The sequence below is a fragment of the Bos javanicus genome, chromosome 6 (genome assembly GCF_032452875.1).
Source record: "Bos javanicus breed banteng chromosome 6, ARS-OSU_banteng_1.0, whole genome shotgun sequence".
In the NCBI taxonomy this organism is placed as follows: domain Eukaryota; kingdom Metazoa; phylum Chordata; class Mammalia; order Artiodactyla; family Bovidae; genus Bos; species Bos javanicus.
In genome coordinates this window covers 88,161,535-88,187,015 of record NC_083873.1, presented here as the reverse complement: position 1 = coordinate 88,187,015, position 25,481 = coordinate 88,161,535, and the positions used below count along the sequence as shown (strand labels likewise).

The window sequence follows — 25,481 nt, the reverse complement described above, 5'->3', positions numbered from 1 at the left end:
AGGTCAGGCAATTCAGATAGGCACCTCATAGTAATTTGATGGAAAATATTGAAACTGATGGAAAGCAGCTTAAAACTCAGCACATGAAGGTAATGGAGACGCAATGGCATACCCCAGAGAAGTGATTGACAGAGGAGGAGACTGTTAGTGCAAGTTTGTATTTTTGTTTTTGTTTTGGCTACACTGTGTGGCTTGCAGGATCTTAGTTCCCCAGCTAGAGACTGAATCTAGGCACTTTGCAGTGAAAGCCCCAAGGACTAACCACTGGACCACCAAGAAATGCACTCAGTGCAGATTTATATAAAAGATATTTGCATACAGAGGGCTCAAGGTGAGAATCTAGGACAGTGGATAGTAGTAAAGGAAAAAGATAATTTCCAAGCAGCATCTAGAAACTGGGTGGTAAATTTATCTACCGCAGTTCAAAAGGAAGCAATGAAACACGTAGAACATTGAAAGAGAGGATTGACTTGGCACTGTTGTAAACCTCAAACTGATGATTTTGCAAGATTTCGTTTCTACCTTAAGGCAAGACCACACCTCAACCACCTCATACAGACAAAAATCTTCCCTTAAAAGACATCAAGAAGAGGTTTCTCAATTGTATACACCTCAAACAAGTCTTTGTTGGGCCAGGATGGGGTTGGAATGATCTGAGCTCTGTCTGCCTTTTCTGCCTGTTCAGCCAAGTAAGATTTTGGAAACTGACTCATGTATGGTTGCCGCTGGACATCAGAGCCTTGTCAAACCAAGAGAGCTCTGTTGGAGGCTCCAGGGTAGAGCAGAGTGGGCCTTGTCTCTGGTTCCTGGAGGCACAGCTGATATTTCTGTATATATATAAAAGCAACCTCAGGTATCTGAGATCCTCCGACTCCCCAGTCTAAGGCTTATCCACCCCCTTGGAAGGTACTTTAGCAAAAAGTTGTTGTTTAGTTGCTAAGTTGTGTCCAACTTTTTTTGTGACCCCATAGATTGTAGCCCACCAAGCTTCTCTGTCTCTAGGACTTCCCAGGCAAGAATACTGGAGTGGGTTACCATGTCCTTCTCCAGAGGATCTTCCTGACTCAGGGATTGAACCAGTGTCTGCTGCATTAACAGGTAGATTTTTTACCACTGAGCCACCAGGAAAGCCCCCAAAATATGCTCACTTAATTCTACAACTGGGCAGAGAATGCCAGGTGGTATAGACATGTTTTGAAAATGCGATTTTTTAAAAAATTTAAACATGTATATATATTTGCATAGAGGGAAAAAATTAGTAGGGATGAAACAAACTTTTAAAGTGAGCTTTAATAATTTATTTATGACTATTTATATATACAAAGTACACACACACACAGATTTATTAGAAAGAGGGACCACCTGTGTGCTAATTGGTCATGTGCTCAGTGATCTATGAGGTCATCTCCCATTTTTGTATTAACTTGGGGGCAGATAGGGTGAGATTAGTGGTGTTATGCCACCCATGAAATCCTTGACGAATTGTAGAGGAATTTTCTCAGTCTCTTTCCCTAAGCTAGTAGAAACTCACCAAGCAGGTGATTTGACAACCAAATTTCTCTTTTCCTTTAGGATCACTCTTATCCTTTACTCAAAAATCTCTGGAAACATTCCTATTCACTTGAAACAACAGTCTTTTCATTACTTGGCTCCTGGATGAAGAAATACTCTTCCTGGAGTAGAAGTAGATTAGTTATGTTTTTATTCGACACCAGAACAAAAGTCATGTTAGGATTAAATAGCCAAGCAATAGTTCTTACTGATGACCTGATTCTTTTGAGATTTCTCAAGTAATTACATGTTGCTTCATATTTCCTCAAAAAATCCATTCATCCCATACTTTATCATGGGCCCATAGACAGCAGCCCACCAGGCTCCCCCGTCCCTGGGATTCTCCAGGCAAGAACACTGGAGTGGGTTGCCATTTCCTTCTCCATATCATGGGCCAGAGGTTGAGAATTCTTTGGAAATTTAGTAGCTACATGTAAGTTTTAATATTAATTCCTCATGATGATGTATAAGGGATCTGGAAAGTTTTCATGTGGAAGTTCTATTATTTCTGATGATTAAACATTTTACCATGCAAGAGACACCAGTCATATAGAAGAAATGTAGGTGGTTTTGTCTGCTTATTTCTGGATAATTTTTTTAGAGCTGGAAGCAACAGAGTACATACAAACTTAATAATCCTCTCAATGTTTTCAGAAAGTTTTTATAGTTTCTATGAGTTTTCTCAAATTCTCTATTTCCCCCAAACACAAATAAAGCCCAAATTACTAACGAGTTAGAAGTAGCTGTTGATTTTTTCCTTCATATGAGAGGCTCTTTCATTCTCCATTTAGATCCTTCCAAAGGACTTATAAATATCTGTGCTGTGGCTAGCTACCAGTATAATGTTCTGTATGGCAGCATAAGTAAGGAGGTAGAGAGAGAAAGTATATACAAGTTACTCTGATGTGGTAAGAATGGCTCAGGCAACTGCATTAAGTGAAGTTCCCGTTCATCAGGTGATGAAATAGCATTTACCCTTTAACTTTCTCTATAAATAGGTTCACTATGGGTCAGTTCAGGTCAAAGCCCTACTGGGTCTAGACTGACATCCTTTCTAACTAAGGTTTACTATAAAAGTGGTGGCTCTATAAAAGTCCTTAAATATTGATTTATTTAAGTAGTGGACATTGGTGCCTAATTTCCTAGAAAATAGTTTTCCTTTTGTGGTGATGACTGCTCAGAGTTGTTTGGCCATTAATTTTATTTTGACTATTTTTCTCAAGTTTACTCTCTTCCTATCTGAGGTCATGTGGTGCCATTGTCTTTGATTTCTTGGCAGTAACATAGGATAGCAAAGAAAATATTGGATCAGAAACAGGGAGACTTGAGTGTCCCTTCAAGTTTTGCCATTACCAGCTAGGTGAACTTCGAGGTAATCACTCAATTCTCCCGTGTCTCTATTCTTTCCTCTGTAAAATGAGGATGTTGAACTAGATGGCTTTCCCAGTAATCAAGTTCTATGAGCAGGCACTGCTTTACACCACTCTTTGTTCCCATGTTTTGTGCTGTGGCAAATTTTCTCTTATTATTTTTAAAAAGTAAGATGATAAAAGTAATGCATACATTTAGTGTAACAGGTGGCACGGTGGTAAAGAATCTGCCTGCCAATGCAGAAGACACAAGTGATGCAAGTTCAATCTCTGGGTTGGGAAGTCTTCTGGAGAAAGAAATGGCAAGCCATTCCAGTATTCTTGCCTGGGAAATCCCATGGACAGAGGAGCCTCGAGGGCTATAGTCCAGGGGATCGCAAAGAGTTGGACATGACAGAGCACACACACACACACACACACACAGAAAAATTAAAGAAGGCAATTACCAAAATAATTCTCACCCCATGCAAAGATAACTACTGTTAACATTTGTTGTATTGGGTGTCAGTGTTTTTCTTTTACATATGTATGTATTTGACTTCCATTTTATAATATATGTAGGACTTCCCTGGTGGCTTAGATGGTAAAGCGTCTGCCTACAATGTGGGAGACCTGGTTCAATCCCTGGGTTGAGAAGATCTCCTGGAGAAGGAAATGGCAACCCACTCCAGTATTCTTGCCTGGAAAATACCATGGATGGAAGAGCCTGGTAGGCTACAGTCCATGGGGTCGCAAAGAGTCTGGACACGACTGAGAGACTTCACTTATAATATATGTGTAATTACATTTTGTAGGTGAATAAAAATATATTTACAAAGTGTGTGATAATACTAAATATATAGTTTTATATGCTACTTATTTCACTTAACAGTACATTATGACTATTATTTAATATTCTTCAAGAATATTATTTTTTTCAAAATATCAATTTTAACGTATACAAAGTATACAGTGTCTGAATAGAAAAAAATCTAGTAAGTTTTCACTGTAATTATGATATTGCTATATAAAAAATTCACTAAAAATCATTTCTATTTAGGTTAGACACTTTGATTATTTCAATTTTTTTCTATTATGAATAACACTGTACTGAACCTACTCACAATGAATGTTATAACCTTCCTGATGATTACTTTAGGAGAATGTATTAATTACCTTTTGCTGCATAACATATTATCCCCAAATTTGATGTATTAAAATAGTTAAAAATATTTGCAGTCTCATAGTTATTGTGGTTAGGAGTTTGGGAGCACCTTAGCTGGCTGGTTTTGTCTCAAGTCTTCTAAATGATTATAGTTAGGTTGTCATCTGGAGCTGCAGTAATCTGAAGGCTTGACTAGGGCTGGTGGATTTGCTTCCAAGGTGACTCACTCATCACTGGCATGTTGTTGTTGACTTGGCTGTTGATGTCAACAGCCATCACTTGGCTGTTGACAAAAGGCCTTAGCTCTTTATTAGTGGGACTTTTCATGGGCTGCTTGAGTGCCTTCACAATGTGACAGCTGGCTTGGTCAGGACAAGTGACCTAAGAGGAAGTAAGGCAGAAGCCACAATGTTTCTTAAGACCTAACCTCAGAAGTCATGCTCCATAATTTCTTTAATATCTCATTTATTACACAAATTAGTCCATTAAATGTAGGAAGACATCAACATCAGAAGATGAGACTCACTGGAAGCCAGTTTAGAGGCAGGTTACCATAGATATTAATGATTCCCTGAAGTGCAATTATGGGATCATACCTTAATAGGAAAAAATAACTTTTTAATTGATCATATTATTTAATATTTGTTTATGCCAATGTAACAAAAGTATGTGCCGTCTTACATTCCCAAGTTCTCTAACCTTCCTGGGTCAACTTGTCCTTTAATACTTAAAAGGAGTGATTGAATCTCCTGTAGTCACAAGGATGTTTTGAGAAACTCAGAATTCTTCCCTTCCCACCAACCCAAGGATTTTGCAAGTTTTATATAGCTCTGGTTACCTTTTTCTGTAATTTTGCAAATCCGCTGAATTTTCAGTCTCTTCTCTGCATTTCTCTTCCTAATGTTGCTGTCTTCTCAGACCTCTATGTCCCATGTATATGACCTTCATTTCTATTTCAATCAGTGTTTTAAATGAAAGTGTTATAAATATGTAGCAGATTTTTATTAAATATTTGGGGATGGTGAGGAAAATCAGAGTGCAGCATGGTATAAAAATAAAATTTAGTATTAGTCATTGCTGTCCAACAATTTCATCAGCTACTTCCCTCTCTAGAAATTTCCTGATGGCTATCCCAATTTAAAACTTCTTGTGTTTTTCCTTCTATTGCCGATTTCTCTTTATTCTTGAGTCCTACCCCCAGTTTGTCTGAAGTTAGTAAGATTTCTTTTGCTTCATTATGCAGAATAATCTGTCTCTCTACTATACCATTTTCTTCCAAAGTCTCCCATAAGAAATACAAATTTGACACCAAGAGGCATATAAATAATTTTCCTGAGCAAAGAACTTTCTTTCTTGATGTGAATCATACCATTCCTAAGAAATGGTATGATTTCCTTTCCTAAGAAAGGAAAATGTTAATTTTCCTTTCTTAGAAATATTACTTAAATTTTCTCCTTGCTTTCTTCTTTTAACATTTTTATTTTGATATAATTTCAGACCCTACAGAAAAGCTGCAATAATAGTAGAAAGAGTCCCTATATATACTTCGCTGAGTTTCCCCACATAATAACATTTTACCACATTTGCTTTATATGTCTTTTTCTGTGTGTGTGTAAATTTTCTTCTAAACCATTTGAGGGTAAGATGGAGACACGATTCCTCCTTACCCGTAAATTCTTCAGTGTGTCTATTCTAAAAACATTTGCTTACATAACTCAAGTGCAATTATAAAAATTAGACAAATGACAAATAACATTGATATATCATAATTGTTTAATATACAGCCTTTATTCAGATTTTGCCAGTTGGTCTAAGAGTATCATTTTAGCAAAACAAAACCCAAGATCTTGTGTTTCATTTGGGTGTCTTGTCTTTTTAGTCTCTTTCTATCTGGAATGGTACTTCAGTCTGTGACACTTGTGAAGTGCACAGGTCGGTTATGTTGCTGAGTATCTTTCAGTGTGGGTTTGTCTCTATTTCCTCATGATTAGATTCAAGTTGCGGTTTAAGAGATGTGTTATTCTTCATGAACCATATCAGGAATACATGGTAACAATTTGCCCCATTGCTAGTGATTGGGGATTTGGGTTTAATTTTTTTTATTGATACTCATAAAGTGAAAGTGAAGTTGCTCAGTCATGTCTGACTCTTTGCGACCCCGTGACTGTAGCCCACCAGGCTCCTAAGTCCATGGGATTCTCCAGGCAAGAATACTGGAGTGGGTTGCCATTTCCTTCTCCAGGGGATCTTCCTGACCCAGGGATTGAACCCAGGTCTCCCACATTGCAGGCAGAGGCTTTAACCTCTAAGCCACCAGGGAAGCCGGTTAGCATGATTCTAAATATTTATAATGTAATGGCATGGAGCTTTTGGAATTTCTTCACAAAGTAACTTTATTATAGTTCTGTTTTCTAAAAATCAAAGAAAATTAAGCTTCCTTCCTAGACCATTCTTTCTTTTTTCCTATCTAGGTTAAGCCTTTCTAGGTTTAATTGAAATTCTTCCTCCTCTGTGACGTCTTCTCTGTCAGCCTATGCAGAAGTAATTTTTCCTGAACTTAAATCTATTAAACATAATGAACCTAGTATGAAGTCTGACATTTTGTAAACACTCATTAAACGTTGTCTCCTTTCTGCTTTTCTGCTTCTTATCTGATATCTTACATTTATTGTATTTTAAATATTTTATTTAATCACGAAATTTTAGATATGAAAGCAAAATCAATAATAAGTTAATATCATTTCCGTTTATGTATGAAGAAAGGTTATATTACTCTGGAACTGATATCGGGAGTTCATAGAATCTCAGAATTTTAAAACCCCTAACAAGTTTCGTTTCGTGGAGATGGTACAGGGACAAAGTGGATGGTTTAGCAGTTGCAGATCTAGGTTCCTGCCAGCCAATTCAACAAAGTTTCTCTTATTTTGTCTGTTTTATATGTTGCATTTTGTAAAACCAATAATTTTTACAAAACAAAAAGGATTCAGCTACTAAAAAGAAAGCAAAAAGTAAAAATATGAAAACAGTTGCTCTATCCCATATCAACCCAATGTACAACCTCTGCTAGGGGTCGTATAAGGTATACTTTTGATCCTAGAGACAAGGAACTTACTGACTCCTCAGTCACTGAGCACTTTTCACATACCAGGCATCTTGTAGGCACTGATCATACAAAGATGAACGACACATACATGGATACTGCTCTCATGTAGCTGATAGATTTAAAACTTAGAAAACACCTTTTTATATCAAGTTGAAGTCTACTTACCTGTGAGGTGAACGTGATGACACTACATTATGGAAACAAGCCTACTGACTCCGTCATTTCTCTCTTCAGGGTCTATAAAGAAAAGACTAGCTGCCTAATCTACATAAAGCTCTTACTTTTACAAAGATAGATTAATATTTTTTTCTTCTCCAGGGTAAAACTTCCAAAGCCTTTCAACTAATTTTTTCATGTGTCTATTTTTTTTTCTTTTTTTTGTAAGACTTCATTTTTCAGAGCAGTTGTAGGTTTACAATAAAGGAGAGTGCTAAGATTTCCCACGTACCCCTACCCCCTGCTGCCACACAACTTAGCTTTCCCCATTATTAACATCACTCACCAAATGGAACGTTTACATTTTTTTTATTGTTTAAAACTTTTTTGTTTTCAGTTATACATATGCATGTATCTATTGGTACCTTTTTTTTTTAATTTTTTTACTTTATTTTTTTTTTTTACTTTACAATAGGTTGATGTATGGTACCTTTTTTCAAAAACCAAGGATGAACTTATGTCAACATATCACAATCACCTGAAGTCCATAAGGGCTCACTCTTGGTATTGTACATTCACTGGGCTTGGAAAAATTATAACATATTTTCATCATTATAATATCATTTACAGTATTTTCACTGCCCTAAAAATCCCCTGTGTTCTGCTTATTCATCTCTCCCTCCAACTATCTTCTTCTCATCCCTGGAAATCACTGATCTTTATCTTGTCCATGGTTTTGCTTTTTCCAGAATGCTGTGTAACTGGAATCCTACAGTATAGTAACCTTCTTAGATTGCCTTTTTTCACTTAGTAATATGCATTTAAGGTTTCTCCTTGTCAAGCCTTTTCCTGGCTTGACAACTCAGTTATTTTTAGCACTGAATAATATTCTATGGCCTGGATGAGCCTCAGATTTTTATCCATTCACCTAATGAAGGATATCTTGGTAGCTTCAAGTTTTGGAAATTATAGAGAAAGCTACTATTGACATTCATGTGCAAGTTTTTGTGTAGAGAGAAGTTTTCAGCTCCTTTGGTTTTTTATCAAAGAGGGAAATTATAGGATCATATGATAAGAGTATGTTTAGCTTTGATGAGAAACCACCAAACTTGTCTTCCAAAGTGGATGTACCATTTTGCATTCCCATCAGCAATATGTTTACACCCTTTAATTACATTGAGTTTTACACACAGTAAGTGCTCAAACATAATTTAACAACAAATATTTAAAAGAGTACACATTGATATTCAATCATAAGGTGTGGAATTTTGGTTGTTTCAGCTGGGATTGTTGTAGAGGCATTTGTTAGTTGAGGAAAATGCTATGTGCAGATATACACAACTCAGCTTTCCCCATTGTTAACATCACTCACCAAATGGAACTGTTATATTTTTTTTTCTTGTTTAAAACTTATTTATTTTCAATTATACATATACATGTATCTATTGGTACCTTTTTAAAAAAAAAAAACAAGGATGAACTTATGTCAACATATGACAATCACCCAAAGTCCGTAAGGGTGATAGTAGAGTTTGTCTCATTCATTTTTCCTTGTTTGTCTCAACAATTACATCATAAATCTAAGGTATATATGGAAGTCAAAGTGTTGAGAGAAGTTAAAGGAGAAAAATATGTGGTTAAGCGTTTATTAGAATGTCTAATTTCTTATTATATAATTATAATTTCTTTTTTTTTTTTTCCTATCACCTTGCTCTCACTCTTCTTTTGGTCTCTTAATCTCATTTACTTTTTCTGTTCTTTATTTTTCATATATATTTTTTTCTTTTTTTATTTTCATTTTTAAACTTTACATAATTGTATTAGTTTTGCCAAATATCAAAATGAATCCACCACAGGTATACATGTGTTCCCCATCCTGAACCCTCCTCCCTCCTCCCTCCCCATACCATCCCTCTGGGTCGTCCCAGTGCACTACCCCCAAGCATCCAGTATCGTGCATTGAACCTGGACTGGCATCTCGTTTCATACATGATATTTTACATGTTTCAATGCCATTCTCCCAAATCTTCCCACCCTCTCCCTCTCCCACTCTCCACTGACGTATAGAACAGTCTTATGGACTAATTATAATTTCTTTGAATAATTGTAATAGTATTTTTCCCACTTCTATTGGAATGAGCAAAAGTACTTTTCTAGCTGAGTTTCACAGAAGAGCAGTTTATCATCTTTCCCAGAAATGGTTCTTTATATGACTCATAAATTACCATACAAATTGAAAGTGACTATTGTTCAGTCTGAAATATAGCTTTCTGTATACTAAATGGAAATAAAGAGATGAAATATATGCTTTGTTTTACAATGCTTATATGATATAGTAAAGGGAAAATAAATTTTTCTTAATGTTTCTAAAACTGTTTGTTTCTTGTGGATGATGTTAAAATACGAACTTTTTTTTTGTAAATACTGAAGGGAAAAAGGATGACAGGAGCCTTCTCTCTTTGTTATTTTGCTTTTAAAAGGAAAATCAGTTATAAATGAAAAAGATTAATAACAAAATTATTTAACTCCATTTTCACTGACTTGTTTCACCCACTCCTTCATACAATTGCCTCACCCTCCTTCCAGAAAACATATATTACTTATTTTAATTTGAGCTTTCTCATCTCAAAATATTAAGTTATTGCTTTATGCTTTGGTTAGTATATAAGGCAGTGGAAGCCAAAGAGGGAAATATGTATTTGAGTAAGACTTTGTCCAACAAAAAATGGTATGTTGGAGTCCTAACCCCCAAGTGTCTCAGAATGTGAATTTATTTGGGGATAGAGTCTTTACATAGGTGATCAAGTTAAAATGAAGTCTTTAGTGTGGGCCCTAATCTGATATGATTGATGTTCCTGCAAAAGACGGGAGTGGAATATGGAGACAGTGATAGAAACACTTAGAGGGAAGATCACATGAAGAGACAGGGAGAAGGCAGCCAGCTACAAGCCAAAGAGAGAGGCCTGGAAAGATCTTTCCCTCAAAAATGCCTGATGGAGCCAACAGTACTGACACCTTTGATTTCGGACTTTTAACCTCCCAAACCATGAGACAATACATTTCTGTTATTTAATCCTTCCAGTTTGTGGTGCTTTGTTACAGAAGAAATATGGAATTGTTCACAAGCATAAGAATATTTCTTGTAAAGTCAGACAAAGACAAATACTGTATGATATCACTTATATGCGAGATCTATAGAGCAAACTAGTGAATATAATGAAAAGAGAAACAGACTCAAGATATAGAGATCTTCTATGTGCCCAGTTATTATAGTTCTAAGTACCATGTAACTGCTATGTAAATAGTTGCCAGCATGTGGCAAATTCAAGGTTTGCTTTTTAGGTACTTTTTGGAATTTTTTTTAAAATCAGCATTTGGTGGAATTCATGGATGCAAAACCTAAAGATGAAGAGGGCTAACCTCATTCTTAACACTACATTGGATACTACACATTACCTAGAGAAAGTTGGTCACAATACTATCTAGAATTTGACAAATTAGGGTAATTTCTTTACCTTTTCAGAACTTAGGAAGATTCCTTTTTAACTGGTGAGATTTTTCAGTATTAGTGCTTGTGTTAGTTTTCTGTGGCGGCCATAACAAATGACCACAAACTGGTTATTTAAGACGGCAGAAGTTTATTTGCTCACTGTTTTGAAGGCCCAAAGTCTGAACTCAAGGGCCACAATCCCCTCAGGGACCCTAGTGGCAATTCCATCTCTGCCATTTTCAGCTTCTGGTGGCTATAGCCCCTCTTTGGTGCCTCTTGGTCGCATTACTCCAGTCTCTGTCTCCGTGGTCACACCGCCTGCTGCCCTTCCTGCTGTGTTCGTTTCCTCTGTGTGTCTCTTATAGAGACTCTTCTCATTGGATTAGGGGCCAGATAATCCAAGATGATCTCATTTCAAAATCCTTAACTTAATTACGTCTGTAATAACTCATTTTCTGAGTGAGGTGACATTTAAAAGTTTCAGAGATTTGATTTAAAATACAAATATCTTTTAGAGGGACCACCATTCAACCCACTACAATGCTGTCTCATGTTTTAAATTCAGTGTGCTTTTCTTGTGGTCATAGTGAACCAAAATATTTTCGGGAAATTAATAACAAAGACAAGAAGGAGAGGAAGATGGGGGAGAGAAAAAGCTTACTTCTATGGAGAATAACCATTACAAACCTTTATATGTTTCAACATTTGCTACTAAGGTTTAATCCTCATTATTTGAGAGTAGTTTAAAAGAAGTGAAAAAAATTGGAGGTTTCTTGGGGAAAATGCAGTTAAGTACTTGAATAAAAATATGGGGAGAAAGAATTTTTAAGGCGGTTGAGATGAACTATTTTAAATTATAAGCCATTCAAAAAGCATTGTCATAAACAAATTTAAGTCATGATCTTAATCATCATAACCTTTAATAGATCTATCTTCTTGTGTCTGTTTCTATAGTAAACAAATAACATTTCGGCATAGTTTTGTATGATTACCACAAGACTAAGAAACAATTTGTCATTGGCAAGTCTGGTGAATGCAAGACGTTAGTGAGTCCTTGACATGTGACTGTTCATAATAACTTGCCAAAGCCTCAATTAAACCCAGAATTTTAAGAAACTGAAATGTTATTCCTAATGAAAATGCTGTAACTTAAAAAAAAAACTTTTCACAGCCTAATAATAATAAAACAATAAACATGAGCAGACAATTCACAAAATAAACCTTATAAATACTAAAAATAAAGTTCAAAGTCAGTAATACTCAAAGAAATTCAAGTTGCATATTTTTACCCAATGGAGTGGCAGTGATTAAAAAGAATAACTATATCCAGTATTGTAAACTATATGAATAAAAGGGCATTTTTGTAATTACTGGTGAGATGTAAGCTAGGACCAATTTTCCCAAGGGCAAGTCTTCAAAATGTGCAGATAGTTTGATGCAACATTTCAGTTCTAGGCAACATACTCTAAAGAAATAAAAAATACATGCACTCAAAGATGTATGCACAAAGAGGTTTATTCTAATGTGTTTTCATTAGAGACAATATGTTAGATATTAGAGACAATATATATGTCTCTAATGTGTTTTCATTAGAGACAATATATCTCTAATATAAATTAGAGACAATATATGTTTCCCATGTTAAGATATTGGCTAAGTAACAATGTGTCCACATGATAGAATCTATCCATTGCTGGGAATGATGATGAAGATCCATGTCTACTGGCATGAAAATGAATTGTGTTAATGATACTTTTGCATGTGAAAAAAAGGTTACAAAAGAAGATAATACCATTTTTTGTGAAAAGTGCATTTTAATCTATTTTATTCAGATATATATTTCACATATTTATTACATAGAAATAGCTGGTAGCAAAAAAAAAGTTAAGAATATTGTCTATTTGATAATAAGATTAAAGCTTTTAAAATATGTATCAGTTTTATAAATTTTTAATAATGAATTTAAACCACATGTAAAATAGACAAGGAAGTATTTTAGAGGTATTTATTTTATTTTTTTAATTTATTTATTTTTAATTGAAGGATAATTGCTTTATAATATTGTGTTGGTTTCTGCCATACATTAGCATGAATCAGCCACATGAATACGTCCCCTCCCTCCCACCTCCCACCCTGTCCCACTCCTCTAGGTTGTCACAGAGCCCTGGTTTGAGTTCCCTGAATAATACAGCAAATTCCCATTGGCTATTTTACTTATGATAGTGTATAGGTTGCTGCTGCTGCTGCTAAGTCGCTTCAGTCATGTCCGACTCTGTGTGACCCCACAGACGGCAGCCCACCAGGCTCCCCTGTCCCTGAGATTCTCCAGGCAAGAATACTGGAGTGGGTTGCCATTTCCTTCTCCAATGCATGAAAGTGAAAAGTCAAAGTGAAGTCGCTCAGCCGTGTCCGACTCTTAGTGACCCCATGGACTGAAGCCTACCAGGCTCCTCTGTCCATGCAATTTTCCAGGCAAGAGTACTGGAGTGGGGTGCCATTGCCTTCTCCTATATGTTAGAGGTATTTAAATATGTTGGGCAATGTTTCATAAGCACATTTTGGAGATTTGTCTCATTAAAGTTTGCATTGTGGATATACATACTTAATAGAAAACACACAGGGTTTTGTTTTGTTTTAGGATAAAAATTAGAAATTTGTTGCCATGGAGAAAAATAAATTTACAAAGCTAAAAAAAATAATAGTATGTTTCTGTTTGCTTCAAAAGGACAGACATTCAAAATTTATGACAGATAGTTAATTGGCAAGTTAAGAATGCTCAGGGCTCAAAGAAACAACCCTAAATGAGGAGAAATTGGCAAGTATTAAAACTTAGGTAGAGGTTTTCTACTATTCTTGCTATGCTTCCTTTATAGTCTAGAATAAAGTATTGCGAGAACATTTCTTCACATTCAGTTCAATCCAGTAAATATTTCTTGAGCTCATAGAACTCACTGTGTTCAAGAATGAACAGATTAAGAAGACACAGTTGCTATACTTCAGGAGATCAAGTCTGGAACCTCTCATATTCCAGTAATTTCCTGATTCACACAAAGAAGAAACTTCGTTTGTAGCACTCAGAAACACTACCTGGCAATATGACTCTGTGAAATTCAAAATTTTCAGTTGCTAGCTTTCTTTCATCCATGCTGTACTGAATACCCATATAGGCAGAAGACTGAGGCTAAAAACGATTACTTCTTCAAAGTAAACATTATAAATTCTTTGTACCTTTTCCTTCTTCTATAGCAATTTGCTAATACTCTCTGTCTTTGTTTGGGTTGCTATAACCAAATAACACAGACGGGGTAGCTTATAAACAGCAAAATTTATTTCTCTTAGTTCTCGGGGCTGAGAAATCCAAGATTGGGGTGCAAGATCATGGTCGTGTTCTGGTGAGGGTGTTTTCTTGCTTCATAGCTGGTGTGTTCTTGCTGTGTTCTCACTTGGTGGAAGGGGCTAGGGAGCTCTCTTGAGCCTCTTTCATAAAGAATTAATCCCATTATCATAACATGACTCTTGTGATATAAGCATTTCTCGAAAGTTTCCACCTCCTCAAACCATTATCTTTGGCGATTAGGCTTTCTTTCTTTTTTAGGATTTCAACATAGGAACTCTGGAGGGACACATTTGGACCATAGCATGTTTCAACAAAAACTAAAAATAAGATAGATTTCTTTAAATATATTTAAAACATTTATTAAAGATACACACACATATTAACAAGTGAAGTAGAACCCAAAAAGACTTTTAAAACGAGAGGAAAACACTCACTCTATTTCTTACTCTTTCCCACCCCCAGTGCAGTTTCTGTAGAGGCAACTATTTTAAATTATTTTCTTACAAATTCCTCCATATTGATAAATAATGCATATATACTGATTGTATTCTGGGGGCTTCCCTGGAGGCTCAGATGGTAAAGAATCTACCTGCAATGCAGGAGAACCAGGCTTGATCGCTTGGTGGGGGAAATCCCTTGGAGAAGAAAATGGCTATCTTCTCTAGTTATTGTATTCTCTGCTTCCTCTTAGGATATAGAGATTTACTCTCTCACACCACCTTTTGGCTTTACACTCATCCTTACAAAATCATCATAAATCTTAATTTTAGGTAAATCAACTAATAATATTTGCATTAATAAGAAATAAGTGATTTTTGCAGTGTCAAGAATTGACCTTGGATTGCATTTTATTTCTGTTAAAATTTTGTTTGCTGTAGTTGAGAATTGTTTTACGTCTTTTTAAAGGAATTTCTTATAGAAATGCTTATTTTTCCAAACTGTATCATCAGAGCCATTTTTCTATACATTAAAAAAAAAAAATGGAGCTCAATACCCTAGGCATGTCATGTCATGACCACAGTCCTAGGAGTTCCTTTGTGTATGACCCTGAATAGAATCCACTATGTCCGAGGTCATAAGACTTCCTTCTTGGTGTTGTCCTTGGTATGGTAAGAATTACCATAACCTTAAGTGTTTCTAGAAAGAGTGCACAGAAGGTAAGTATATGTATCAATGCATGTCTGAAAATGTCTTTATTTAGCCCACATTATGACTGGTCATTTTTTAGGATAGAAACAAGCAAAGAGCTCTAAAATATAAGAAAAAAGTAAGAGACAAACTGAGGTATCTAACATTTGACTAGTAAGTGTTCCAGGAAAGAGACAAAGAAAACTTGGAACAAGATACGGTTAAAAAAAAAAATTAAAGGGACTTCCCTGGTGGTTCAGTGAGTAAGACTTTGTCATCCAATTCAGGTGGTGTGGATACAATTCCTGGTTGTGAACCTGATTACCCCATGACTTGTAGCCAAAAAACCAAAACATGAAAAATAGAAGGAATATTGTAATAAATTCAATAAAGACTTTAAAATGGTCCATGTCAAAAATAAAGTTAAAAAAAAGAAACACAGTAAAGAAAGATAAAGCTCCAGGTTGAAAGAGAAAGCTACAATTTTTCCACAGACTTTGAAGAAACCGTCTAATGCCATAGTACATCCAGTGTTGTAAACAACAAGTCTGAAGCGATTCAGGTTTTCATTTTTGTAGGTCCTCCTACTCTGTGGAAGTTTTCAGGATTTTGAAAAAGACTTCTAGAATTCTAAAATTTCATAATGATATGCTTTTCTGTCGATATCTTTAAAAATCACTTTTCCTGGTATTTAGTTTGCTCCTTCAATGTGGGACTTTTGGTTCTTTAGCTTCAGCAAGTTTTTATTTTGTTTTGGCTTAATTTGGCTTTTTTCCCCTCCTTTTTCTTTTCTGAAACTCTTTCAGTCAATTATTTGATTGTCTAGATTTGTCTTTTATGTCTCTTGCATTAAATTTTTTTTCAATTATTTTCTGTTTTTTTCTATTTTTCTAAGAAGTGTCCTTTACTTTCTAAACTTTATGCTGATTTTAAATTTATGTAGTCAAATATTTAATTTCCAAGAGCTCTTTGTTTTCTTTAATTGCTTATTTTTGAAATGGCATCATTAATGAAAGTTAGTTTGAATTACAAACAAGAGAACATTATTGTTACAATTATTCTCCTATCTCCTCAGTTTTCTCTTTTTCTTCGAGATAGTTTTCCTCATTTATTTTATTTGTCTTTTACATTGTGGTGTTATTTTTTTTAAGTGATGATTTTCAATCGCCAATTACACAGTTGACTTCAACCTCTGCATCCGATTTACGTTTCAGTTGGAAATTCTGCCTGCTTGGGATCAGACAGAAAGCCAGGGGTTCACAAAATGTCAAAACATCAAACATCTGTTCTTTGGGTTTCTTCATTTTCCCCAGAGAAAAAGCCTTCACTCTCCTAAGAATAAGATTTCTGACTACTGCCTTTCTGTCTATTCTGCCTAAGGTGGGATATGGCAGAGTGGACACGGAATTGGAATGACCAATATGCAGATCATAAGTCAGCCCGTCATTTCATTACCACTACCAACATTAGCTTTCTGTCTGGGGTTCTCCAGGACATGTTGCTTCTTTTATTCTGTGCTTTCTACAAGCATTCTAAGGTAAGGTCTTCTCTAACATGCTACATCAGTTGCCATTATTCTACTTGCTTCCCATTTTCTAGAGTTATATGAAATATGTCATCCTTTGGTAGCTCCTTTTGTATCTTTTGGTCATTCTTGGTTTAATTGTATGTGTCTTCATTCATCAAATACCTGCTTTGTGCTTATTGCTGTGAGAGGTATAAGACACCTGTAAGAGGCAAAGACTCTGGCTTGAAATTTCTTCAGGAGGAGAAATTAAATATACAATTTAATAGGCAGATAAAAGGCTGATACAAATGACAGTGAATAACTGAGTAATATTATATAGCACTGAATTACACACCCCAGTTTTATGACACTGTAAGGGTTCAGGGCACTTGGAATAAGCTCTGAATGCAGGAATATTTTGAACTTGTGGAAAAATGAAAATTTGCTGCAAGTATGTGCCAGGAGAAATATCAATAACCTCAGATAGGCAGATGACACCACCCTTATGGCAGAAAGTGAAGAGGAACTAAAAAGCCTCTTGATGAAAGTGAAAGAGGAGAGTGAAAAGGAGGCTTAAAGCTCAACATTCAGAAAACTAAGATCATGGCATCTGGTCCCATCACTTCATGGGAAATAGATGGGGAAACAGTGGAAACAGTGTCAGACGTTATTTTGGGGGGCTCCAAATCACTGCAGATGGTGATTGCAGCCATGAAATTAAAAGATGCTTACTCCTTGGAAGGAAAGTTATGACCAACCTAGATAGCATATTCAAAAGCAGAGACATTACTTTGCCAACAAAGGTCCGTCTAGTCAAGGCTATGGTTTTTCCAGTAGTCATGTATGGATGTGACAGTTGGACTGTGAAGAAAGCTGAGCACCGAAGAATTGATGCTTTTGAACTGTGGAGTTGGAGAAGACTCTTGAGAGTCCCTTGGACTGCAAGGAGATCCAACCAGTCCACTCTAAAGGAGATCAGTCCTGGGTGTTCTTTGGAAGGAATGATGCTACAGCTGAAACTCCAGTACTTTGGCCACCTCATGCAAAGAGTTGACTCATTGGAAAAGATTCTGATGCTGGGAGGGATTGGGGGCAGAGGAGAAGGGGATGACAGAGGATGAGATGGCTGGATGGCATCTCCGACTCGATGGAAATGAGTGTGAGTGAACTCCGGAAATTGGTGATGGACAGGGAGGCCTGGCGTGCTGCAATTCATGGGGTCGCAAAGAGTCGGACACAACTGAGCGACTGAACTGACTGAACTGACTGATGTGTCATTGGTCTTTCTGGGTCTTTACTTAGATATGTGGCAGTTCTATAGACTATTAAGAAGGCTGACTGGCTAGTGCAAAGGTAAAGTATTGAAAAGTAGCAGGAGTGGATATGTGACAGTAATGATGATAATAAAATAAATAAGAATGTATACATGGCATGGCAGTTAATGTCCTCTAACTCTATTCTATAGATATAAGAAGCAAAGGTCTGATGATTTAATTTGGTTTTGAGTAACAAAGGAAAAGATCTTGGGATCTAGGGCAAAGATATAGAACCCAAGCTCTCTAATGTATAGCCATGGTGTAAACCTAATTTTTTGTAATAACTCATGAGTTTTGTTTCTTTCGTGTAAGAAAATCCCACACATATCCTGAGATGTTACCAGCTGACAATATAATGCATAATTATAAAGCAGAATACATGCTTTATACAACAGTATTTGAATAATGTCTCTTGTCTTCATTCACTGATGCATTCATGTGTTCATTAATTCATTCAATATTTTATTCATTCTTTCCATGAAGGTCCTGAATGCCAGGAATTCAAGTCCAAGTGAGCCATTTCTTTCAAATGGCTCATTTTGTGGATGTAAAGGGACAAATTTATGTTGCTTTGTTTTCTTGTGATTCAGACAACTAATTTAACTCCTTGGATTTATTAGGATTATTTCTCACTGATGCTAGTGTTTGTGTGTGTGTGTGTGTGTTTCCTTTCATTGTAAGCCACCCACAATCTGAAAAACAGAGTTTACTTTTTTCTCTTCCTGATAACCTCAGCAATAAGGACACTATTGTCAGGTATTGGATTTAGCAAACACATCTCCAAAGTACTTTTTCCAAAATAACTGAAAAAATATTTTGGAGTTTGTAGAACCTGAAACGCAACATATTAGAAAACTTAGACTCTTGACTTCTAAATTCTGACTCACTTACATGTAACTCAGCTCAACATTATTTTGTGAGAGTGGTTTAAAGCTCAGGAATTTTCCTAGGCTTTACTTTTCTTTTTGTCCTAACCCCAACTTAGCCTCGCATCCAAACAAAGACATCCTGCTATATCTACACATCCCTAAATATTCAAGTTCTGCTTAAAATTAAAAAAAAAAATCAGAAAGTCTTCAAATTTATATGCCCATGACCCTATGGCATATCTATCCCTCCACTGGGTGAATAATTTTCAGAAGAAAAAATATGGGAGGTAGGGGAGCAAGGAAAGGGCAATTTCTTTCCGCCAATGCTTTGGCGTGTTCAGTTCTGCTGGATCTTACCCACATGTAAGTGTAATCATGAAGACAGATGGGACATTCTTTTTCCTTGAAGAATATGCTGGCATGAGCATTTTTTGTTGGAACGTGGACTTTTGTGAGAACCATGCTGAATCAGAAGAAGAAAGGAGCAGTGATGGAAAGTTTCAGCATCATTCTGCCTTCCCCTCCTTTTCATCCACAAGAAAAAAAAAAATCCCACAGAGAATATGCAGCACATTCCAAGAGAGTTGATTATTGTTTTGTTTCAGCAACCTTTGGACTTTATAAACAAATATCCAGATTAACCTGGTGGAGCCTGTAGTTTCACATCGTTTTGCCTTCCAGTTACTCCCATTATTACTATGGCCATTACCATTATGATTAATGCAGGCATCTTACTGTGTTTTCAAACAAAAGGCTGGCTACCCTTTCTGAAAATTTCATAAAGACTAAGCTCCCTATAAAATTTTAAGGAAACATTTTAAAGCTAAAACCGCACAGGTTCAATCTGAACTTCATTAGTGGCCTCCTTGAAGCCAAAACAGTCTTGCGAGGCCTATTAGTGTGAGCTGGAGACATTGAAGGCCCACATAGTTTCTTAAAGTCCAAAAATGCCTCACTCAAGCTGGCATCCTTCCCTGAACTGTGCTGTTTGAGGCATTCACTGGATCCAGGTAAATTCACATCTTGTTTCTTTCTCTTGATTCTGTCAGCTAAGAAGAAATCTAAGATAGTGCTAGCCTGCCTGGAGAATTAGCAGCCAGGTGAAGGGCTGTCTTTCTTGGCAGAGCTGAGAGAGCTTTTCTGCTTGCTGCATCCATTTAGCAGAATAGACTGGTGTTGCTCTGTGGCATATGCATTTATGGGTCCTTAATTAAAAATGCACATTTTCTCATTCTATGATCAAATATGTAACATGGCATCCATGGGAAATAGCATTCTTCATAGGGTCTGGAATGTATCTGCACCTTCCTGGAAAAAAGAATCTATGAAGGAACTTCTGATCCCTAGTCTTGAAGATTAGATTTAGTGATGAATAGGCTCACTTTTGAATGCTTTACTTTCAATTCTAATAAGAATGATTTTAATTTACCCATTCAACTAATACTTGTAGACAATTCCTTATGTACCAAACACAATCCTAGGTACTAGAAAAATGATGAACGTGATAGACAAAAGGGATCCCTTAAAGAACTGGCAATAGAATGATGGAGACAGACACACTTTTTTTTTTAACATAATACTTTGGATAACTCCTTTTAAAACAAGTAAAGCAAGATAACAGAATGGAAAATAATGGGACATATGCATATGTTGTAGCTATTTTAGATATGATAATCAAGGAAAGACTTCCAAAGGAGATGGCATTTAAGAGGTACCTAGACACAATGGTTCCCTCACCCTACTGCTCTCCACCCGGGTGCCCTTTCCCAATAAAATCTCTTGCTTTGTCAGCAAGAGCCCAGTTTCGGGCTCTGGAAGGGGTCCCCCTTCTTGCAATAAATGGCGACTCTGGCTGTGACTCTTCTTCGCTGAGACTGACATCCTGACCACTCGGGGTACTCAGGGGCCAGCTTGCCTGCCAATGGACCAGACCCAGCGGCCGCAGCTGGGACCCTTTTGTCCCTGGTCTCCTCCTGACGTGGACAGCTGGCCAGAGTGCCCCAACTGGGTAAGGAACAGGAGACTTTATTGACCTCTCTCCCCTTCCCTCTCTCTTTCCTCTCCTTAACCCTTCCTATCCTTCCCCGTTTTTCTAGTCTCCCAGTCCTGGATGCAGGAATCTGGTAGAAGGGCCTCAGTCTGAGCTGAGGATTGGAGACTGATCATCTCCTCTTGGCAGAGAACTCGAATTCTGGTTCTGGTCTGGTCTGATTTCTGGTAGGGTCGAGTTCCAGTCCTCCCTTCTCTGGAGGCCCAGAGCAAAGTCCCATAACGCCTGGGTATCTGCAGGTGGCAGGAGACGTCTGTAAGGCCACCCCTTTTGCCCCCTTCTCCCGCTTCCTCCCATTTCTTCTTTCAACCTGGCTTCCTTTCCTCCCTTTGAAATCTTTGAAGTTGTTAGTACTTGGATCTGAAGTTCTGTGTCTCTGTAGGAGGTTTTCTGAGAGACTGTATTCTTGTATTTAAGGGAGTGTCTGCTGAGGACTGCCAAGTTAATATGTGTGTGTTTTAACTCTGTATGCTGTGTTGTGATTTTTGATGGCCATTTTGCTAGGTCCCCTGGTGGCTCAGATGATAAAGCGTCTGTCTATCAATGTGGGAGACCTGGGTTCGATCCCTGGGTCGGGAAGATTCCCTGGAGAAGGAAATGGCAACCCACTCCAGTACTCTTGCCTAGAAAATCCCATGGACAGAGGAGCCTGGTGCAGGCTAATGTCCCTGGGGTCACAAAGAGTTGGACACGACTGAGCGATTTCACTTAGACACAATGAGAGAATGACTCCATTCTTTCATGGGGTGTCTGGGAGAAACCTATTCTGGGGAGAGAGAGAGAGAACTGTAAAGGCAGTGCCCTGAGGTTGGGATGAGCCTGTACACTTGGGGAGCATCAAAAATCCCAGTCTGGAAAGAAATAGTTAAAGTAGGATAAGTATTAGAAGATGAAGTTAAAGTTATGTGGTGTATCAAATGACTGGTCCCGATTCTTTAGCTTTTACTGTCTCATAAAGGTTCAAATGTATCTCTTGCTCTTTGACCTTGAGGTCATCCACATGATGTTCTGTGGCTAAAGGCTAGTGGGCAGAGTTGACAGGATGCTAGTTCTGACCAGAGGATTTGAGAGGCTTGCCACATTTCTGTTTCTACCACAGGTAGTTTGTTGGACCCAGGAGATGAATGAGAGAGGCATGCAGAACCTTCTAAACTATTGCAGCCTGAAGATATTCTGCTCCAGGAATGACTGTGAGGTCAACTCAGCCAACTGAAGATCTATGAGAATAAATGATTGAAATCCTTGAGTTTTGTGGTTGTTTTTAAAGCATTATTATGGCAGTGGCTAATCAGTGCAGGGACCTGATCATTTAGGATCTCAAGGGTCTTAATAAAAAGTTGGACACTCTTTTTAAAGTAATGGAAACTGGCACACCTTCTCAGGTGGATGTTGACTGTCCAGAACCCCAAGAAGTCTTAGTTAGCAAAGAAGCCTGTTTACAGTTTTGTAGATAATGTCTCTCTGGGGCTGCGATTGCCCCCTTCTGGCTCTGGCTGCCTGTCACTGGAGGGGGATGGTGTGCAGCTGGCTATACCTCCAATTAAAATAAATTTATATTAAAAAAAATAAAAATTTTAAAAAGTTAAATTAAAAAAAATAAAAGTAATGGAAAACCACCAGTTGGTTTTAAGTTGAGAAATGACACAAATTGAATTAAAATTTTAAAAGATCACAAAGGTTTAAAAGATCATCACTGTCTGAAGAATAGACTGTAGGAGGAAAATGATATGAGGAAGTTTGGGAGTAGTGAGTCAAAGATGTTGGTGGTTGAGATACTCCCTTGTTTATTTAAAAAACAGTAAAAATGATAAGTTCTGGTTTCCATTAGAAATTAGGTAATTATTTTATTTTTAAAATATTTATTTATCTAAAGTCTACAGACAATAAATGCTGGAGAGGGTATGGAGAAATGGGAACACTCTTGCATTGCTCTTGGGAATGTAAAGTGATACAGCCACTATGGAAGACAGTATGGAGACTCCTTAAAAAGCTGGGAATAAAACCACCATATGACCCAGCAGTTCCACTCCTAGGCATATACCCTGAGGAAGTCAAAACTGAAAAACACACATGTACCCCAATGTTCACTGCACCACCATTTACAATAGCTAGAACATGGAAGCAACCTAGATGTCCATCAACAGATGAACATATAAAGAAGCTGTGGTACATATATACAATGAACTACTACTCAGCCATAAAAAGGAACACATTTGAATCTGTTCTAATGAGGTGGATGAAACTAGAACACATGATACAGAGTGAATGGAAATATAAATATCATATACTGACACATATACATGGGATATGAGAGATGGCATCGATGAATTTATTTTCAGGGCAGCAATGGAGAAACAGAGATAGAGAACAGACCTACGGACAAGGTGGGAGAAGAGGAGGGATAAGGGGAGATGTATGGAGAGGGTAACATAGAAATTTACAATAGCATGTGTAAACAGATAGCCAATGGGAATTGCTGTATGACTCAGGGAACTCAAACAGGAGCTCTGCGACAGGCTGAAGGGTGGCGTGAGGAAGGAGATGGGAGGGGGACATGGGTGTACCTATGGCTGTTTCTCATTGATGTATGACAGAAAACCACAAAATTCTGTAAAGCAATTATCCTTCAATTAAAAAAAATTAAGTTATTTATTTATTGCTGTGCTGGGTCTTGAACACTGTGTGTAGGGTTTCTCTAGTTGTGGCACATGGATTTCTCATTGCGATGGCTTCTCTTGTTGTGAAACATGGGCTCTAGGGCACCAGGGCTTTAGTAGTTGCGAAGTGCAGGCTCAGTACTTGTGGTGGGTGCATGGGCTTAGCTGCTCTGTGGCAAGAGGGATCTTCAGGACCAGGGATAGAACCCGTGTACCCTGCATTGCAAGGTGGACTCTAAACAACTGGACTGCCAGGAAAGTCTGGTAATTATTTTATACTTGGCGAAATCAAAAGTGCTTATTTGTTTTGTGTTAACTAAAGATCTGTACTTTAACTAGAATGAGCCTTGCTATAACATAGTCAGATCTAGTAGAATTATGTTCTGTTTTTTTTTTTTACATTTGAGGCAAGGAACACAGAGCTTGAAATTTGGAAGAATCCCTTCTGATGACAGTTTTTAAGGATAAAAGGGAGAATCCAGAGAGTGGAAAGAAGAAATCATATGTCTCTTTAGCCCCATATTTAAAGATCTCAAGAATTATTCAGATATAATGTAGTAAAAAGGAAAAAGTTTTAGAGAGAGAGAGAGAGAGTATGTGGATAGTAAGCCAGGATAGTGAACATATTGCTATTGTTTCTAAATAATCTTGAGCAAGCAGAAGTCAAGGTTTCCATTCAGCCACAGAAAAATGGGAAAATAACCACCTAATCCATGTATAAGTTTATCCCGAGGCTGTTGTGTGTGCTAAGGCACTTTAAAAGAAAGCATAAAATGCTATTGCTATGGAAAGTGCAATTATACAACTTGAAAACCAGTCAAGGTCTTTTCTAATGGAAGATCATTTATATTATACATAGAAAAATTCCTACTAATTTACTGTAAATGTTGTAATTACTAACATATATAGGGGATTTCCATTTTTATTGAATATAGGTTAGAGTAAATCTGAGCAAATGTGACCCACCATGTCTGCTCTTACATTTAAATACTGAGCTAATATATCTTGACACTGTAGTTAAAAAAAAAAAAAAAGAACAACACTAAACTTAAAAGTGCTTTAATATTGCAGAGGTATAGGGAATGATGTAAACTTTTCTGTTTTTTTTTTCTGTATTAAAAGAAGAATTCATTGAAAAAGCAAATAATTTTTTTCTTTTCTCTCAGGGAGGGAAAAAAAAAAAACCACCAAAATTACTGATACTTCCCCATGTCTAGAAGTAACTTCACCCACGGCACATGAGTTGTCTGTTGCAATGTTTGTCCTGAAAGAGAAAACCAGAAATCATGACCGCTCCTGTGTATGCTTTTTCAATCTCCCCCAGCCACCTCTCTGTAATCCCTGTGTCATCTGAGGAAAATTCTCCTTTACTTACAAAGACAACTGTAAAATCTTCATGTGAACTGACATTTTAAAACCAGACTGTCCACTTGTATTTTATAATTTGGTCAGAAATATTCTTCATCTTGTGTTCCAGGTGAAACCAAAACGAGGCCACAAGTGGGACAGTCGGGTGAGGTGGTGAGCACACCATCCAGAGGAGATGACCTGGCCAACAGGTTTTCCTTCTCAGGTAACAGGGAATTGCGGACTTGCCAGCCGAGGTGACCAAAAGGCAGAAGTTTTTCTTCCTTTCCTTCACCCCTTCATGTGCTATGGAACCTACGCTCCAGTTTGGGATTGAGCCCTGCTCTTTGGCACTGTATGTATGACTGTCATTGAGGTTCCTCACTAAGGACTCAGTTGCTGTGTGCTAGCTGACAGTAGACTCCATGTTAGTTTTAACTGTGAAATAGCAACAAA

General features: G+C 37.1%; 1 long non-coding RNA gene across 1 annotated transcript in view; it reads left to right on the top strand.

Moving 5' to 3' along the window:
* LOC133249682 (uncharacterized) overlaps nt 1-22,267 on the top strand; it is a 177,763-nt gene extending 155,496 nt beyond the window's left edge. The window contains exon 2 of the long non-coding RNA XR_009737056.1: nt 22,121-22,267. This is a non-coding gene — a long non-coding RNA (uncharacterized LOC133249682). The remainder of the gene's footprint in view (nt 1-22,120) is intronic.
* The last annotated feature ends 3,214 nt before the right edge of the window (nt 22,268-25,481 follow it).